This window comes from Idiotropiscis lumnitzeri, chromosome 15 (assembly GCF_059441095.1).
Source record: "Idiotropiscis lumnitzeri isolate Australia: NSW breed Sydney's pygmy pipehorse chromosome 15, RoL_Ilum_1.0, whole genome shotgun sequence".
In the NCBI taxonomy this organism is placed as follows: domain Eukaryota; kingdom Metazoa; phylum Chordata; class Actinopteri; order Syngnathiformes; family Syngnathidae; genus Idiotropiscis; species Idiotropiscis lumnitzeri.
In genome coordinates this window covers 14,348,585-14,354,654 of record NC_142405.1, presented here as the reverse complement: position 1 = coordinate 14,354,654, position 6,070 = coordinate 14,348,585, and the positions used below count along the sequence as shown (strand labels likewise).

General features: G+C 43.8%; 2 pseudogenes; both read left to right on the top strand.

Annotated features, from left to right (window-relative positions):
- The first annotated feature begins 2,691 nt into the window (after positions 1 to 2,691).
- Positions 2,692 to 3,719, top strand: LOC148323043 (general transcription factor II-I repeat domain-containing protein 2-like; annotated as a pseudogene).
- A 1-nt stretch (position 3,720) lies between these two features.
- LOC148323042 (general transcription factor II-I repeat domain-containing protein 2-like) lies at positions 3,721 to 5,191 on the top strand (annotated as a pseudogene).
- Positions 5,192 to 6,070: the final 879 nt, after the last annotated feature.

The window sequence follows — 6,070 nt, the reverse complement described above, 5'->3', positions numbered from 1 at the left end:
TAAATGTAAGATTGCCTCATATTTCATTTACATAACAGAACGATGAATGACTAGTTATGAAATCAAAGGACAAAATTGGTTCTTCGGATATTATTACATGGGGTTTGGTAACAAAAATACTTGTAATATTTACTTGAAAAGAAAATTTGCAATTTTGATATTTTAGCAAGAAACACAAACTTGACACACTTAATTTGCTTTGGCGGGCCATGAAATTTGATTTTGTGGGCTGGATCTGGGCCCCGGGCCTTGAGTTTGACACGAATGTTATCAGTATGCAGTTGTCCATCTCCCCAAATCGTTGTTGTTGTATTGACATGTTTTTTTCTTGACATCTTTTTAAATCATTATTTTGAAGTCAAGATTAATTGTCTGTATAATTCTCTCGCTCTCTCTGTCCCTCCCTCGCTCTCTCGCACTCTTGCTCTCTCGCACTCTCTCTCTTTCTCTCTCTCTCTCTCGCTCTCTCTCTCACTCTCTCTCTCTCTCTGTGTCTCTGATATCAGCTTTTACCAGTCCTGGAAGGCTGCACTTTTAAAATGTCAGATGGCAGCCTTTATAAAGCCTCGCTTCACATTCCTTCTCTTTCATAAATGACCCTCAGGTAGTTGACAGAAAGGTGGGCACATTTACTGCGTATTAAATTTGCTGCTGTGAGCTTCTGGGCCTCAGCTCAGATGCTGGTCAATGCGAAACCTGTCACTACTCGAACTTTTGTGCTCATTTTTGACTATGAGGGCAGAGCGAAAATAAGGCAAAGTCAGTCTCAATTTTACATGCACTCCACCACGCTTTTAGGCTTTGAATGAGATGTATTGGTTAAATATCGGATCTGCAAGTAATTCACTCAAGGTTATTTTAAACGCTGATTACCCGCTAACCGCCGGTTAGATTCTTAACCCGCCGTCAGCTGACCGACCGTTAAATATATGCTGTTCAAAATATAGTTGGTAATTTTGTTAGTTAATGGCACTTTGCGGTTAACGTCACTTGTTAGCACTAATGTATCCCACATTCTTATTTTGTTTACATCCGGATTTGCTAAAAAAAAAAAATAAAAAAAAAAAGACAGTCAAATGATCCAGAGCAATGTATTCAATGTTTCTGTGCGCAATTGAGGAAGTAAGAACAAATAAGTACATTAACTTGTGAAATCATTACCACTAACCCTCACCACCCACGTTCTCCGTATTTTCCATCATCCATTCTATAAGCCGCTATTCCTCAAAAGGGTCGCAGGAATGCTCGAGCCTATCCCAGCTGTCTTCGGTCAGTAGGCGGGGTACACCCTGAACTGGTTGCCAGCTCATCGCAGGGCACACATAGACGAACAACCGTCTGCGCTCACACTCACAACAAGGGGCAATTTCGAGCATTCAATCAACCTGCCATGCATGTTTTTTTTTAATGTGGGAGGAGTTCTCAGTAATTTGATTACATCAATATATTTCATTATCAATCATCCAAGGCAGATTTTTTTAAAGAAATGTGTGATGATAATAGTACGTGCAATAAACGGTAATAATGGCTCGTGTTTTAAAAAGTCCAAATAAAGTGTCTAAAGTATTATTTGGGTGCTTCTTTATATTTCTAATGTATACATCATACAGTGTTCTCCCTTGTACATCTATTAAAATATTAAATATTAAAATATTCATGAAATATTATTACAATTATTAAATATAACGACAAAGATAAAGATGGCCTTTTTTAGTGCCACAATGGGGAAATTTGCAGTGTTACAGCAGCAATGATATAGGTCACACATAGACAGCAACGTAAAGTAGCCGTTAATGTATATTGTATAACATTGGCAGCAAAAAGCAAAAGCGATCTCTCCTTTGCACAGTGAGGGTGCAGCAGTCCATCGCTTATGGAGCTGTGGAGTGCTGTTAGAGTGTCCTGGAGGGAGTGCGCTGGGTTGTCCAGCTTTGATGACAGCTTCGCCATCATCCTCCTGCTCCCCACTAAGTCCACAGAATCCAGAGAGCAGCCCAGGACAGAGCAGGACAGACCTCCTCAACAGTTTGTCCCCTGATTGCCAAAGGACCTCAGCCGCCTTAGTAGGATGAGTCTGCTCTGACCCTTCCTATAGAGAGCATCTGTGTTGTCGCTCCAGTTCAGTTTATTGTTCAGATGAACATCCAGGTACTTGTAAGTTGAGACCCTATCAACGTCTGTTCTCTGGATATGCACCGGTGCAGGTGGAGAGTGCTGACGCCTGCAGAAATCCACCACCAGTTCTTTGGATTTCCCAGCGTTGATTTGGAGGCGGTTCTGTTGACACCAGTCCACAAAACCCCCGAGTAAGTTCTCTGTACTCCCAATCGTCTCCGTCAGTGATGAGGTTGACAATCGCAGAGTCATCAGAGAACCTCTGCAGGTGACACGTAGGGGTATTGTATTTGTAGTCTGCGGTGTAGAGGGTGAACAGGAAGGGAGCCAGAACAGTTCCCTGCAGTGCCCGTGCTGCAGAGAAGCACGTCAGACACACAGTCCTGTGTTCTCACGTGCTGTGGCCGGTTTATGAGGTAGTCGTGGATCCATGTGATGAGGTGACTCCCGCCTACTCCAGCTTGTCTCCCAATAGGGTGGTCTAGATCGTGTTGAAAGAACTGGAGATATCACAGAACATGATCCTCACAGTTAAGATATTGCGCCGATCGCCGGTAGCCGAAGATACCCCTCACAATGGCGAAGAGAAAAGTTGATTCTGAAAACAGAGCCTTTAATAACCGATGGGAGGCTGAGTATATGTTTACTAACATTGCCGGTAAACCCGTGTGTTTCATTTGTGGTGCTAATGTGGCTGTAATTAAAGATTTCAATCTAAGACGGCACTTCGAGACAAAACATAAGGATAACCTGAAAGACCTGGATGCAGAGCAGAAGAAACAGAAAGCAGAAGAGTTAAAGAAGAAACTGACACTCCAGCAGACGTTTTTTACCCGTGCAAAATCTCAAAGTGAAGCTGCTGTGAAAGCAAGTTTTATCGTGGCAGAGGAGATTGCCAAATCAGCCCGACCATTTACGGAGGGAGAATTTCTGAAGAGCTGCATGATCAAAGTGTTCGACGTCTTATGTCCAGACAAAAACCAGATGCTGGCAAATATAAGCCTGAGCAGAAATACGGTTACTGATTGAATTTGTGAGATGGCAACTGATTTAAGAGCACAGTTGAGTGAAAGAAGCAAAGACTTCATTGCCTACTCTCTTGCTGTGGGTGAAAGCACTGACATGACTGATAAAGCACAACTGGCGATCTTCACCCGTGGAGTGGACTTCAATTTGCGCGTAACAGAGGAAGTAATGGACATTAAATCGATGCATGGGACAACGACTGGAAAAGACATTTTTGAAAACGTATGTCAAAGTGTAGCCGACATGAAACTGCCCTGGGACAAACTTGTTGGACTTACAACTGATGGAGCACCAGCATGTGCAGTGAAAAATGTGGACTAGTGGGAAGGATGTGAGTGAAGATGCAGGAGGAGAACTGCACTAGTGAGTTAAGAGCATATCACTGCATCATACACCAGGAAGCACTCTGTGGCAAAGTCCTGAAAATGGACCATGTAATGAGCACTGTAACGCAAACTGTAAACTTTATCCGGGCTAAAGGGTTAAATCATCTGCAGTTTCGGTCCTTTATGCGGGAGATAGATTCAGAATTTGCCGACATTCCTTATCATACAGAGGTGCGTTGGCTAAGTGTATGACGCGGTGAAGGCGTTTCAAGTGAAGCTGCTTTTATGGGAGACACAAATGCAACAATGCAACATGCTTCACTTTCCCTGTTGCCAAGTGATGTTGAGCCAAGTCAGCACAACTGTGTTCCCCAATACGCACTTTGCCAACAAACTGAGCACACTACGCGCTGAGTTCGCACGGCGGTTTAGTGACTTTGAAGCACAAAAAAAAAGTTTTGAGTTGCTTCGCAACCCATTTGCCGTTGATGTTGATACTGCACCTGCGCAGATTCAGATGGAACTGATTGAGCTGCAGTGTAATGGGTCACTGAAGAAAAAGTATGACACTGCAGGGCCCGCACAGTTCATCCACTCTATCCCTGCAGCAATGCCCCAGCTCCGGCTTCATGCTGCTCGAACCTTGTGCATGTTTGGGAGCACATATCTGTGTGAGAAGCTCTTCTCAGTGATGAAGATTAACAAAACAGCACACAGAGGTCGTCTCACTGATGACCAACTGTAGTCCATCCTGAGAATCTCCACAACACAGGACTTGACACCAAACATAAACCAACTTGTTGCCAAAAAAGATGCCAGGTGTCTGGCTGCGATCAGAGCAAATGATCAAATCAGAGTCATAACAGCAAAGAAAATGGAATGATTAGAATTATTTCTGAAAAGTACATATTTTATGTATATTTCCAGGTTTTGTAGCATTTTCATATTTCTACTTTTGACAGGAGATATATTAAGAGAGCAAAATCTTTTGGGATATTTAAGTTTTTTTTTATATATATACATTGACATAGGAGCAAAGGAATTTGAATGCTCTTTTAATGTTAAGTTGTTTACGTTAAGTTCTAAGTTGTATAATTTAACAAGATATTTTTTATTTAGAGCAAAATAATAAATACTGTATAAGTGATTTAAGGTTTAAATTTTATATTCTTGTCTGTTTTTATTCATATTTATGTTCCAAAAACATTAAGTTTAAGTGTGTTCAATAAATGTTTATCCTGGTTGGCCCGCGACCTTAAGTGTGTTTTGAATTTTGGCCCCTTGTGCAATTGAGTTTGACATCCCTGAGGTAGATGATGGCATCATCCACACTGATGCTCGCCTTCTCCAGGTGGGAGAGTAAAGTGTGGAGGAGGTAGATGATGGCATCATCCACACTGATGCCAGGCTTGTATGCGAAGTGGAGTGAGTCCATTGAGGAGCTCACCAGGGGGCGAAGATGGACGAGGACCAATCTTTCCAGGGTCTTCATCAAATGAGATCGCCACAGGTCAGAAGTTGATGAGCTTCTTCGGATGGGGGGGTCTTTGGTAACGGAACGAGGCAGGCTAATTTCCACAGTTGGGGGACTCTGCCGAGCTTCAGGCTCAGGTTGAACAACTCCACACTGCTGGTCTCCACAGGATTTGAGGAGCTGGGAGCTAACCCAAAAAGGACCCGCTGCCTTCCGCGCCTTCAACTTCCTCAGCTGGTTCTTCAATTGACATCTTGTGAGGAACAAGGCTGAGCAGGAGGAAGTGGTAATTGTCTGATGTAGCTGGTAACTGAAGACTGTGGGTTGTCGTTCGCAGCAGGAGGGGATGAGGGCGCTGCAGCAGGAGAGACCGAGGCATCTGATCGAACCTATTGAAAAATAGGTTCAACTCATTTGCCCACTGAAGGTTCCCCCTTCTGAGTCTTGGGTTCTGTAGCCTGAGATGGTCTTCAGGCCCCTCCAGACATCCCAGGCATTATTCTTCGGCAGCTGTTCCTCCATTCTCATCCTGTAGGACCTTTTCCCCTCTCTGATCCTCCTTCTCAGCTGGCGCTGCAGTCTCTTCAGCTCCTCCTTGCCTGACACAAAAGCCCTCTTTTTCTCCGTCAGGACAGCTTTAATGTCCAGTGAAACCCAGTGTTTTTGTTGGAGAAGCACTTTATTGTCCTGGTGTGTATGGTGTTCTCCTTGCAGTAATTAATATAGTCTGTAATAGTGTTATAGCGTTAGGCCATTAATGTCCTCCCCATGGGCTTGGCTGAATACTTGCCACACAGTTGTGTTGAAACAGTCCTTTAAGGCCTCCTAGGCTTCTCCAGACTCTTCTCTGAACTGTGCGTGTCACAGGTGGCTACCTGTGGACTAGAGGTTTGTTCACAGGCAGAAGAGCCACCAAGTTGTGATCAGCTTTTCCCAGCGGGGGGAGGGACAGTGATGTGTACGCCTCCTTGGTGTTGACATAGAAAAGGTCCAATATTTTATTGTCGCTGGTGTAAAAGGTGACATATTGTGTGAATAAAGGCAGAAAGGAGGAAGGATAAGCATGATTAAAGTCTCCAGAGATGAGGATCAGGGCATTTGAGTGGTGTGTTTGTAGCCTGCGCACAGC